General features: G+C 44.8%; 1 long non-coding RNA gene across 1 annotated transcript; it reads right to left on the bottom strand.

Annotated features, from left to right (window-relative positions):
• Positions 1-4,512: 4,512 nt before the first annotated feature.
• LOC143269483 (uncharacterized) lies at positions 4,513-13,147 on the bottom strand. Its single transcript, XR_013045908.1, has 3 exons — positions 13,034-13,147; positions 5,034-5,187; positions 4,513-4,655 (listed from the first exon to the last, which is right to left on the bottom strand). It is a non-coding gene; the product is annotated as an uncharacterized LOC143269483 (long non-coding RNA).
• Between the last annotated feature and the right edge of the window lie 483 nt (positions 13,148-13,630).

Raw genomic sequence — 13,630 nt, 5'->3', positions numbered from 1 at the left:
ATCAACCCTTGCGGACACTGCCACTGACCAGACCAGAACACTACCCTACCTTCTGCTTTTGCAGTCATTGCCTAGAAGAGGGAGGGACGAGTTTGCCTACAGCATGCCAGGACGCTTGCCTTTCACATCCATCCACTGCCTTTAGTTCAGAGTTCTCCAGAGCTTTTATTAACCGCTCCCACGGCCCCTCCTGCTTTTGTTTTGGACATGAATTCATTCCTCCTCCAACCTGCCCTCACCCTAACTCCAGCTTTCAGAAGGGTCTCATGATTGTAGCTCACTAAACCGCTCCTTCCTTTCCCATACAGGAACAGTTGTTACTTAATTCTAGGGCCTTGGGGACTCGGAGGGAGACATCAAGACCCTGCTCAGTCCTTCCTATTGCCTACACACCAGCCTCACTAACAGTTCCTTTTTGAAGCTACACATCCATAAAGACATCCAAATCTTAATGCTTGATCTAAATAAAATAATTCAATTTACATTGCTTAAAAACCACAAATGGAGAGCCACAGTCATTTCCATGACTTGCTTAGATTTTGTCAACTTTCAAGTCTTTTCACTCAAAAAGGAGTTCCCTGGATGTATTTTTATCTCTATGAGAAGACTGATTACTCTGTAAGGTATTGCTGCTTCTTGGTTCGGGGGCCAACAATTGTTTCATTTGTATGCTCAGTGACCCGATTCCCTGTTTGCCCCCTTGTTGCCCTCTCTCCACTCGCCTTATCAAGTTCTTAGAGTGTAGGAAGAACTATTATGGGATTGTTGTATTCAGTATGCTTTAAGTCTTCTTTCTTTTCTCCAGATCCGAAGTTTGGAATCTGAATCTAAATAAACCATTTGTCAGCGGCCACAACTACACACGAAGGGACAAGCAATCCAGGCTCTAAAAGTGTGTGTGCATAAATGACTGTCACACGAGCCACCAGCACAGTCAAATGGACTTGGTGGAGTAAACATCTAAGGCGAATGTCAGGCAGCCAAGTTCAGGCCAGAGATACCTGCTCAAACTTACTTTCTTTCTTTCTTTCTTTCTTTCTTTCTTTCTTTCTTTCTTTCTTTCTTTCTTTCTCTCTCTCTCTCTCTCTCTTTCTTTCTTCTCCTCCTCCTCTTCCTCCTCCTCCTTTTCTTCCTCTTCTTCTCCTCCTCCTTCTCCTCTTCCTTCTCCTCCTCCTTTTCCTCTTCATTTTCCTCCTCCTCCTCTTCATTTTCCTCCTCCTCCTCTTTCTCCTCCTCCTCCTCTTTCTCCTCCTCCTCTTTCTCCTCCTCCTCCTCTTCCTCCCCCTCCTTCTTCTTCATCTCCAAGATAAAATTACTTGGGCCTGCTAAATTCTACCATGTATTCCTCAACTATAATATGAGAAAACTCACAAATGTGTTAACCAGCAAATGCTCCATGAAAGACAGTCTAGTACCTGAAAGACACTAAGTAAATTCAATATTTTCTGTGTCAAATGTCTAATCCTGGACAGGCTTTCTGCATGCCTCAGCTTTCACATCTGTGAAATGACAATAACAGTAGTATTAGCGTATCAGTAAAGGTTCATCAAGAGAAAACACCTTCTGGTCAAAAGAACAGACTCTCTGGCCTGGTTGGAGACCCAGCATTCCAATTGGGCCAGGTCAGTCAATCACCTGGTCCAGGGGTCCCTAGGAAGTCAGGCTCAACTTAAGCCATTCTAAAGAGGTAGGAAGAATGATTAGTCCTTTAATGAGATTCTGTACTTTTTCATCCCAGAATTCCTGCCCCGGCACCACTACCACCATACACACACACACACACACACACACACACACACACACACACACACACACACAGTGCCTATGAGTAACCACAAAATCCTACTGGGTCTGCATACTTTTCTGTGACTTAAGACAAAAAAAGGTACATTTTTTTCCTTTTTCTTTTTTTCTGCCTCTGTCTTTCAGATATTGTCTGGAATATTGTCAGAGCTTTTCCTGGTGCTTTGGGCTTCCTTCCTCTTTCTCTAACCCCCACTCTGCCTCCAACACACACACACACACACACACACACACACACACACACACACACACACACACTGCGTGGCTGCTTGTGGTCATCATGTATCACGTCTATCAGCCTCCAGGCCAGCTTGAACAGCATGGCTCTTTTCCTTCTCACTGTTCTCCTTCAGGAAACTGCAGAGTTTTACAGCTTGCCTTTGGGTTTGTCCTGGGTTGTTTGTTTGTTTTTTCTTCAACTCTAATAAAATAGTCTTTGAATTTCCATTTAAGTCCATTCTTAAATTCTTTTATTAATAAGACTAAGAACTCCAAGAAAGGGCCCCATTTCCCCTTTATCATCAGTACCCACATCCCACAACTGCCATGAAGATGAAATGATTCGATGTGAGCACTGTGCCTAGAGCAATGCCCGGCACGCTGTAAGATCCATCTATGCTTGCCAAGGCAACTGTCTGAGCATTGCCTCAGTGCTGCTATTCCCCTCAGTAGAACAGAGCTGACCAGTGACGGTGTTTAGGGAAGGGGTCCATTTCCCACGGCATCTTTCTGACTTGCACCTAGAAATTACTAGAACGGGACACCCCCAGAGAGAGCTGATCACATGAAGTTGACAAGTCCCCATAAAACTCCAAGGCTGGAGCTGGTCGGTTTCAGAAGAATGACTGTATCTTTGAAACACTTTAGGAAAGTCCTGTAACTAACTCCCTGACTGAGCAAAACCCATCCCCCCACGTGTGTGCGGGGGAACTACATTCCAAGCCCTGTGTTTCTCACCTTGCTCCAAGCATATCACAGCAGCCGGAACAGGAAACCTAGGAGTGTGCATCTGCCTGGTGCGGCCTGTGTCACGTACTGCAGCTTTAGGCTCTGAAAATGGAAAATGGCCACTGTTCTCGTCAAGTGGGGCTGTGCCTCGGGACAGACTACCGGGAGATTGCTGTTGTTGTTGTTGTTGTTGAAAGGAGAAGGTTCAAGCTGATTAAAACAAACAAACAAACAACAACAAAACACTGTGAAGGCACTTCTTAGCCAGCCCTGGCCGGAAAGTCTCCTTTTAGCCCATATACCTATTCATCCAGAATCCCCTTGGTGAGAACATGCTCTTACACACTCTTAGATTGTAGAAAAGACTAGGAACTGTTTGTGGCTCTTGGGGTCAAGCGGACTAGAGAGAGCAAAGTCTTGAAAACATCTCTTTCAAACTTCCTTTCATACCGAGTGGATGGATTAGAGAGAGTCTTAGCAAATATTTCCTTGGCCTTCCCCTAGTGCGTCCATTGTTGGATGAGCTTCCTAGCCTCATTTGAGGAGGTGTGTGCTTGCATTTCTCATTAATGCGACAGGTCTCCTTAGCAAATCCTAGAACTCAGCAGTCTGGATTGAACAGTGGTCTCTGTCTCGGTTTTCTCTTAAAAGCATGAAATTGTGTCCTGCTCGCGCACAGTTCTGTCATCTCTTTGAACATCTCATGTACAAACACAATCTTAACAAAACGAAGCAAGGTGGTACCTGAAGCTATGAGGAAAATATTTATCATTAGAGCATGCCAAGCCCAGGCTTAGATACTGGGGAATTCCAGAGAGCGATCATGTGCTGTTCTGTCTAATCAATAACCATTACAACATCAACTAAAGACTACATGCTCCAGGAATTAGGGGCAAGCAGAATCCTTGAACATTTCACCTTTCTATTGCACCTGAGTGGTCTTTACCTCTTGCCTCAAACCTGAGCTCCCAGCTCTTCAAGGCAAAGAGCTCTGCATTTACCATGTCTATGCTGTTTAGAAGACAATTAGTAACCATTAGGATGGACTACAGCTCCTTAGGGTTCTCAGACTGGTAAAGCTCTGTATCACATTGTTCCTGTCTTTCAAAAAAAAAAAAAAAAGTCCTCACCAAAGAAAGCATGCTGGTCAACAGAAATGTCCCCATCTCACAGTGTTTCCAGGGATACGTTTGTATCATCTGGTGCATTATAGCCCTAGCTAGCCCTCCAGGCACCCCCCTCCCCCACAAACCCCCAGAAGTGCAGAATAGAACAATATGGAAATAAAGGATGGGGAACGGAATGGCTGTGCTCTCCACCTCAGGACAGGCTTTCCCACAGTGGACCAGAGAACCAGAGGACCTGCCTATGAGCTGGCATTCTCAAAAGTTTCTCAAAAGCAAAGGGCAATAGCAAACCTCCACGGAGGAGATGAAAGCGACAAAGATTGAGAGATTGTATGGAAATGTAGCATGGGCATGGGGTTCCCTGTGGGGGAATTTTTAGAGATTTCACTTCCAGTTTTCCCTCTGCTTTTTCTTTTTCAGTCTCTAATAGAACTTGTAAGATGGGTTCAGGGAGAGTCTTGGCCTCTGTCTTCTAAGCAGGCTGTCCACCAGATGCTAATGAGCGCCTCTTTCTGTGGTAAGAACTTATGAGTTCTAGAAGCCACATTCTTTAAGAGTAGAAAGAGCAAGCTAAAACTAAATGTGATGTCTTTTAATTATTTTTGTAAAGTTTTATCTTTAAAATACACGAGCATTTTAAAAATTAATTTTTATTATGTATGTTGGACAATGCAGCCATTGAAGCATGGGGAGTTTTCTGAGAGTTTTCTTCTAAAACTTCTGAAAAGGAAGACTGGAAATTTGAAGACAATCTGCCAGTTAAAGTTGTCTGAAGGCCTGTACAAAAAAAATAATAAAATAAATTTTAAAAAAAAAAGGAGTGGTCCAGAACCTGATTCCACTGTATTAGAACTGACCCCAAGGTGCCATGAGAAGGAAGACACCAGTAGATATACAACTGGAATTTGTTGGAGGGTTCGGGGAGATGGTGGGGCGCTGACAGAGCTCAGTCCTGCATGGCCGCAAGGCCAAATGAATTCTGTTTCACCAGAAGGAGTTTACAGGGTTAGGACAAAAGTGACTTACTTCATCCAGGCCCAAAAGTACCTGCTTTTGTTACAGTAGCCTTGCAGGCCACTAAGGATGGGTCCTCGGGCTCTGTTGAGGCCCAACTAAAGAATGTTATTTCCTTATGGTCAAATGAAGGGGATCTACCTCTGACTCTGTGTGAACGCATGAGTCTGATCTGCTCCAAAGACTAGAACATTTCATGCTGTTGTCTCCCCGACCCTTAGTAGTTAATCCAGCTGGGCCTGTCAATCACTGAGCCAGGAGGCCACCCCAAGGAAATGTGGCTTCTGAATACATGCTAGGGAAAGGGGAGGAATAATTAGCCTCTTAAGGAGATAACATAGTTACCCATCCCAGAAACTCTGGCCGTGCTCAGTTGCCCATAGTACTAGGGCTCCACCTATCTCTGTTCATCCTACCTCTCCTTCTCCTTCTCCTTCTCCTTCTCCTTCTCCTTCTCCTTCTCCTTCTCCTTCTCCTTCTCCTTCTCCTTCTCCTTCTCCTTCTCCTTCTCCTTCTCCTTCTTCTTCTTCTTCTTTGTATTTCTTTTTGCCCAAGTCCAGGCTTGCTTTAGCTGATGTTTTGGGTTTTTTTTTTCACACTTTCTCTGAAGCTATCCCTGACCCTACCCACCCACCCACCCACCCACCTGTGACTGCTCAGGTCTTTCTCCTCTGAGTAGCTGCCAAGATTTGCGGCTTTCCTACTCTGTTGTTTTTCTTTCAGTCTCCAATGAAATGGTCCTAGAGCTTTCTTCTGATTCTGTTTCTAAAGTCGTTTGTTAATGAGACTGGGAACTGCAACTTTCCCAAGAACATATGGCATGCAATGTGGGGCTTCCCAAAGTTTCCTGTCACCTTTATCTCATACTAAGTCAGACTAATTCCTGGCACCAGGATCTACCTGTGAAGTAGACATCTTATGAAAATGGTTTTTATATTACATTAGAAAAAGACACAGGAGAAGCCGATTCGGTTTCCTAGAGGACAACCATGGACAAGATGGCTATACTCATATTGTAACAGGCTTCCAGACCTTAGTAGTTCCCCAGACCTTAGCATAACTGATTCCATGATGGAAGTGCCTACCATTCATGCCACAAAACTCAGCACACAGACAGCACCACCTGCCAAAATGAAAACAAAAACCTAATCCATCCAAGTCCATAGTTCTTGGAAAGTCTCTAAATGTACTAACCTTGTTTTGGGGCTTCTACAGTTCTGCTTCTGGTTAACTGTTCTTGTTAACTGAAGTATGTCAACCCAGAACATGGTTTTTATGCTTAAAAACTCACCCTGAGAAAGGTTCAGGGCTGCACTGGGATTCCCAAGTACCCAGTGTAGTCAATGGCTGGCTAATGAAGACTTTCTATTGGCTTAAACTCATGTCCAAGCAGTATTCTCTAGAGGATACCCCACAACATTTCCGAATAGAATCTGTACCAAAAAAAAATGTACAGCCAAGTAACGAAATGCCACGACTGAGGTCAGATCTTAGAACTTCCACTCTGTCTTTTAATAGTTATGAGAGTAAGGAGAACTGACTTTTCTCAAAATTTCATATTCTCAGAGCAGAAGTGGGAGTATCCATTATAATAATCAGTAAAATATTTATTTCTTATTTATTTATCTGTTTATTTATTCATTCATTAGTTTTTCAATATAGGGTTTCTCTGTGTAGCCCTGGCTATCCTGGAACTCACTCTGCAGACCAGGCTGGGCTGGCCTTGAACACAAAGATCTACCTGCTTCTGCCTCCCAAGTGCTGGGATTAAAGGTATGTGCCAACACATCCTGTTCAGAAAAACATTCTAATTGTATTATAAAATATATATTATGGTTGATATGGAGATAATATGTTCTATTCCCTCATCTCCATATCCATAAGAAAGAAGGGTTCTAACTGACAGATTGGTTAAGCCCTTGGGTTAGAGAGTGAGCTGAGTGGAGGAAGGTTAAGGTAGACAGAGAACCTCAGCACAGGAAAATAGACTCCTTACAGGTAGAGATCTGTACAGTGCATTTACGTTGTCCTGTGTTTGAAAACACCAAGAGGGGAGGATTTCAATACCTGACAATGGATGGTGCCAGTTCTTGACCACCATATGGCTGGTCTGTAGGACCAGAAGGGCCCACACTGGCCCAAGTAGAACATTGTTTTCCAGAGAGGGGAATACAGCTGAACAGGAAAGTAGAGGTCTCTAGTACCCAGAGGACACCTGAAAACCCCATGCTCCTCCACCAGGAAACAGAGTTGTGCTATATAATACATTCTATCTTCCCTGTTAGGATTTTGTGGTCTCAGAAGTTTTTACATTTCATCTGTGTTAAGAGAGAGAAAGAAAGAAAGAAAGAAAGAAAGAAAGAAAGAAAGAAAGAAAGAAAGAAAGAAAGAAGGAAGGAAGGAAGGAAGGAAGGAAGGAAGGAAGGAAGGAAGGAAGGAAGGAAGGAAGGAAGGAAGGAGGAAGGAGGGAGGGAGGGAGGAAGGGAGGAAGGAAGGAAGGAGGAAGGAAGGAAGGAAGGAAGGAAGGAAGGAAGGAAGGAAGGAAGGAAGGAAGGAAGGAAGGAAAAGTTGGCGTGAATTAGGCCTCTGCTAGAAAGGAACATAAAATCCCTAGGAGTGTTAGAACATAGTCCCATTTCCAATCTAACCCCAGAATTCCTCAGTAAGTCCCAAGAAGATCTTTTACTCTGTTTGTTCATGTGGTCAGGTGGGCTCTTCAGTTGACAATGTAGGCTTTTTTGTGCTTTTGGGTAAAGTCAGCTTGTTCTCAGCCTTAGTTTTGCTCACTGGATATGTTTAGCATCTTTTTAGAATGCCCTTCAGACACATGAAGGAATTTGTGACTGTTACCCCTTGTTCTACGTACACACATGTACATACACACTTGTGCACCCAACTGAACAGCATTGGTCCACTTTTCAGATGTCAGTCACCTTCCCGGGATCTTTCTTCCCTTTATGGGTCCCACTATGTTTATGAAATGTCCTTTCAAAGTTCAAGTGCAGTGCACAGCGTGGAGCACACTATTCTCAGCATGTGCTGAGCAGTGTCCCTCCCAATGGAGTATTGTTTCAGACACTCAGCTCGGCGCGCAGCCGCACTGTGTCTGTCTGCCGTACCACACTCTCCGCTGACGGGGCTCTTTCTTCTCTAGCAGTCAACGCTACCTGCCTTCTTCCCAGAGCCTCTTATCTTATTCTGTCCTACCCCTGCCTCAGCCCAAGGCTGAAATGGTCTCCAGCCAACTTATCATCTCCAGACTCCACAACTTTTCTTTCACCTGGTTACCTGAATGTTCTTTCTTACCCCAAAATAGCAGTTCATTTGCTGAGAAAACAAAAAAACAAAACCACCTTTCCTATCCCAGTCGCCTTCAGAGTGAGCCATGACCCCTTGGCACAGCATTGGAAGTCCTTGGTGACCCAACTCTAGGCTGTTTTCTGGGCTTCTTTGTCCTCAGCGTCCTGTCAGCCAAGCGAAACCCTTTGCCATTCTCCTCAGGCTCAAAGAGTTCACGTGTTCTCCCTGGTTGTAAAGTTTTGTCATACTTCAAAGCCTTTTCCATAATGCCATAAATGATCTCAGCTTTAGAAACCCTAAATGTTTTAAATATAAATAGGTTTCTATAAAAACTTTTTTTTTTTTTTGAGACAAGGTTTCTCTGTGTAGCTTTGCGCCTTTCCTGGAACTCACTTTGTAGACCAGGCTGGCCTTGAACTCACAGAGATCCACCTGGCTCTGCCTCCTGAGTGCTGGGATTAAAGGCTGCCGCCGCCGTCGCCGCCGCCGCCGCCACCACCACCACCACCCGGCATTAAAAACTATTTTTAATATTTGTTTATCAAACCATTTGTGTATAATTTATCTTACCCCTTCGCTGCCTCTATCCTCTTTCTAACTGGGCACAGTCCTTTACTTGAGGAGATTCCTATCTACTAGAAACAGAGAAGCAAGGAATAATGAGTGACCAGTACTCTAAAGTGGGATGGCTGGGAGAGCCTGGGCTATGAAGGGTGGGTGTTTCCTAAGAGGTGTCCTTCCAAAGGCTCCTGGGTTGTAGGGCTGAGGCCCAGGTGGTGGCGCTACTGGGAAATGAGTGGATAGTGAGAGCACCCAGGTCATTCATGGGTTAATCCATTGTTCAAGTCACACTGATTGGACTATTAAGAGGTGGGGCCGAGACGGAGGAAACATGATCCTCGAAGTACGAAGTACGTTCTGGGACCCCACCCCCTTCCTCTGTCTCTTTCTGCTTCCTGGATGCCCTCAGGTAAACAGCTTTCTTCCACCAAAGCCTTCTGCCAAGGCCCCAGACCTAACAACAATGGAGCCAGCCAGCCGTGGACTGGAAGCTCTGAGATTGTTAACCAAAATAAATTATTCCTCCGTGAAGTTGTGCTTCTCAGGAACTCTGCCTCAGAGACAAAAGGAAATGACTAACAAGAGTGTTCAAGCGGAGATTGTAGGGTTAGGGAACACTCCGCTCAAGCCAGAAAAGCTGAGTTCTGACCTGAGCCGGAGCTACAGACAGAGGGAGTGATCTCCGGTGTCCCTTTGACACATGAGATCATGGCGGTTTAGAGAAATGAATTGGGAACTCTGTGGCTGCTTTGAAGCATGAAAGGTGGGGTGTGGTGGAGATGAATGCAGAGAGGTTGGCCAAGCGACTGTCAGGCAGGGCCTCGCAGGCTATGCTTTGGAGGCTGGTCCTTATGGGAAAGACAGCACCAGCCCTTGGAGGTTTTTCAGGAGAATGGTAGGTCATGACCAGACCTGTTGAGAGTTTGAGCTCAACAATCACCCTTCTGACTAGCAGTGAAGGAAAGAAATGAGAGCCAATTAGGAGTAGGGGCATTAGACTTAGGATGATACTTGGGGAAAGTTTCAAATATGGCAGCGTGTGCAAAAAAAAAAAAAAAAAAAAAAAAAAAAAGTGGCTGGGCAAAGAATGGGAAGTAGACACCTCAAATATGGTGAACTTGGATGTGAGTAGTTAGGAGAAAGGATATATGCTAGGTTCCCAGCTCTCTAGTCAGCTTTTCCTCCACGTTTTCTTATTTTGTATAACTGCCTGCAAAGAGGTAGTCTGGCCTTCCACAGAGTCAAAGACCCAGCTGTGCCAGGCACAATTTCTCCACTAGCATCAGATCCTTTAGAACACCTCATCTTTGGACAGGCCCAACAAACGCTTGCACCGTTTCTGAAAGGTCCTAATTTTGTAGGCCAGTTTTCATTTATGAGTGCAGACAGGGCACATTGTTTTCCAAAAACATTTCTGCAGGTTGGTCACTTTGCAAAAGGACTGTGGTTGGTCCATCTGTGACACTCGACCCGTTTTCTATACGACAGCTATTTACTGGATGTTTCCAGCCATTGCTTTAGATGTTGGTGACCACGATAAAAGCGTCCTGTCCTAACAGCGCTTGTTCTACCAGAGGACGATTAGCACATAGAGTTATAATTGTCCAGAGGCAACATAGAGGAAACAGTAAAGACAATGAACCAAAGAGTAAGTAGTTAAGCTTACAAATTAGATGTTGATTAATAGGCCGGGATGCATGAGAAGAGCATGCTGAACAGAAGGGGTAGCCCCTTGCCAGTATCTTAGCATGGAACCAAAATAACAGAAGAGAGTGCCCTGGAATGAGATTAGAAAGATGGGCAGCTCACCTAGGAGGTCCTCACATGTCATAGAAAACAGGGGCGGGGGGTATCTATTCATCATGAGATTGACATGATCTGACCTTGGATATACTCTCTGTCTCCGCAGAGGTTGTCCTATGTCTATACCTCGCATCCATGGAGAAAAGCAGAGCAGGGCTCCACGACTTTGCCTTCCCTGAGAAGGTTTCAGAAAGAAAGCAGCCAAACCTTGTTTATGATCTTCATTCAGTAAAAATGTACCTGGGCTTTGCTCCAGCATCTTTAGTAATATTATTGATTATTTCTCCAGGCGCAGGAATGTATACCACTCTTTGTCCACGGAAGAGAGCTGAGCAAAAACACAGAACAAAGTCTCTATTATGTTGTGTGTGGAGCCTTGGTGTGTGGTACCTCTGATACACGTGCTGCCTTGGAGCATGAGAACTAGAGATACGATGATGGAGCAGGAGAGAACGAACAGGGCCTATTATGACTGGAACTCTGAATGGAAAAGGAAGAGAAAGGCTGGTAGGAAGCCAGGAGCAAAAGAGCTCCAGCGGGTGATAAATCCAGGCTGAAAGGAAGCAGAAGCGAAGAAGGTCAGGGAGACAATGTGGCTTTGAGCCCTTTATGGTGAGTGAGAGTGTGGCTAGCATCAGAATCACAGCTGTGATTCATTTGTCTCTCCTGAGTCACCAAGAAGAAACGGTGGTAATTAGTGCTTCAGTTCAGGTGAACAAAACCTGGAGGGACCACGGCTGGAAGTCAGACTAGAAAGGGAAGCTTGAGAGCCGACCTCCTGTTCCATCACATCCCCCCATCAGGTTTTCTCTGGGTCTGGAAGAGCCAGGAACACTTCCCAGGGTAACAAAAGAGGTGTGGTGGTGGGACTGGCATTTATATAAAGAAGAAAGCTGTCCATGGGAAACAAGCTTTCTAAGGAGCCCCGTCTTAAATATGAGGGCCTGCCACTCTGTTAATCACTGAGAATCTCCCCTGTCCTCACCCTGTTCCTCCTAAACAACAACAAAGCACCCATCCTTAGAAGAAGACTGTTTCCAGTTATCTCTAGATTCCAGGCTGATTATTCCTTTTACTTGATAGGAATGTAGATGAGGCTGTACTGTGAGCTCTTGGGTCTTGGGCTCTTTTGCCTAGTCACTAGAAATTTCATCAATGCCCTCACAGTCGAGTGCTGCCCATGTGTTAGTGATCTCACAGAGACACCATTGTAATGCTTCATGATGGTTTTCCTTGGGGCGGGGAGTGAGGAGGAGGGGTCCTTCATGGGTTCCCACATGCATAAACACAGTGCTGTCAGAATTTCACTCGGAGTAGAAGCCTGAGCATGTCACTCAAATCACAGGGGAACTGTACTGGCTGCTTGTCAAAGGTTGAATTGATTTTAAAATTGCTTTGATGACTTATATATTCAGTGCACAGTTTGGGGCCTCTGTTTATCTCTCCATATGAGCCTAATCACAGCTTGAGAGCATTTGAAGCTTGCTCTATTGGCCGTTTGAAAATACAGGTTGTAGTCACGTGGACTACGGGCTTCCAGTTGCTGAGGGAGAGTCTCACATTTGGAGTTCATTCTTGGCTAGCCTCCAAAGCACTGAATGAATAGGTCTATTTAAGATGAAATTTCAGTTTGATCTCTCCACAGAATGCTTTTGAATTAAACATATACCTAAGTTGTGCATGATTTTACTTGGGGTTATATAGCAGAGGAGAGCTCAAAAGAAGAGACAAGCACAGGAAAACAAAACAACAAAACAAAACAAAACATCCCCAGCCCGCTGATTAAGTTGGTCTCGTTACCTACTTTTCCTTCCAAGTTCAATCAGGTGTTGAGAAACAGCAGGAGGTCTGACTTTTGCCCAAATCCCCCACCAGGACAGATAAGAAAACCTTGCCACCATAGACTGAAAATTCAGAATTGGACAAGAAGGAGTAGACTTTTGTTCACCTACGAATTGATTAATAAAAGGTAGTAGGAGGGATCTGAAAGAAAAGTCGGGGGGGAATGGGAACGGCAGCTCGCGAGAACGGCTAAGCTTCTGTGCTATGTGTTAGATTAGTGAGGGCGATAATTAGTTGACGTTAGGAAGATGGAAAGTAAGACTGGAATGCGATAGCCTGAAAAACCAGATTCCCTAGAGCTCTGGACTTGTCCTGTCACGACTGGCTGAGGTTTGCACAACTTTCCCCAGGGTGGGGGCCACACAAATTCCTTATGCTAATGGACACATTTGATGGATTAAACTAAAATCTAACCGGGGATATTCATTACCCTGCAAGGTGCACGGTCAATTCACGTGGACTTGGGAAAGAAACACTGAGGATGGAGGCAGAGATGGATCGGGTCGGCTTGCTGCAACTCACAGGGTTAATGGTTATGTAGATGACAGTCTAAAACAGCTAATGATTTCCTCTTCTGATTATTCTCAGTCCTTGTCCACAGTGAGGGGCGGGGGTGGGGGCATCCGTTGTCTTACCTTTAGAGAATAGAAATACCTTTGAAGACAGCTCCATGGGTGTGACTGGATAGCAAGCCAACAGTGGATTAACCCTTCCTTTCAGGGTTCAATCTGTAGTAGGGAAAGAGCAATAAGGATTGCTACAGCAGGCCCAAATGGCCTCTAACAGTTTCCTTCCTTTGGTTTTGTAAAACACAGGACCTAAATGCTGAATTTAACAGAGAAAAAGTACATCCTGTGTGAGTCAGCTGACCAGGGACACGAGGGCATCGTGCTTCCCAGAGTTCCAAGGCTGCCAGTCGGAATGACAAAGGTTAAAAGCCAGGCAAAGGATAATGATCCTGCTTTCTTCACACATTTCAGGATAATGGTTTCAATGGAAGGATCAGAGATGGGTTTCCAGCAAAGTTAACCAGACTTAACTTCAAAGTTCTTGACTTCTCAGAGACTCCAAGAAGAGCCCTAAGCCCGGGGTCCTGTGTTTTAGACCTTGGAAAATGGAGGTATTTTAACTGCCGTAGATGAAACTGTTTCTTTCTCTGTCTGACTTGCCTTCCATTTCCCCTTGCGTAGGAAGTTCTAGAATAGCTGTGCACGTTGTGAATGTCTAACAGA

This window comes from Peromyscus maniculatus, chromosome 19 (assembly GCF_049852395.1).
Source record: "Peromyscus maniculatus bairdii isolate BWxNUB_F1_BW_parent chromosome 19, HU_Pman_BW_mat_3.1, whole genome shotgun sequence".
Lineage (NCBI taxonomy): Eukaryota > Metazoa > Chordata > Mammalia > Rodentia > Cricetidae > Peromyscus > Peromyscus maniculatus.
Note: the sequence above shows the minus strand (reverse complement) of the source record. Positions and strands in the feature narration are given on the sequence as shown.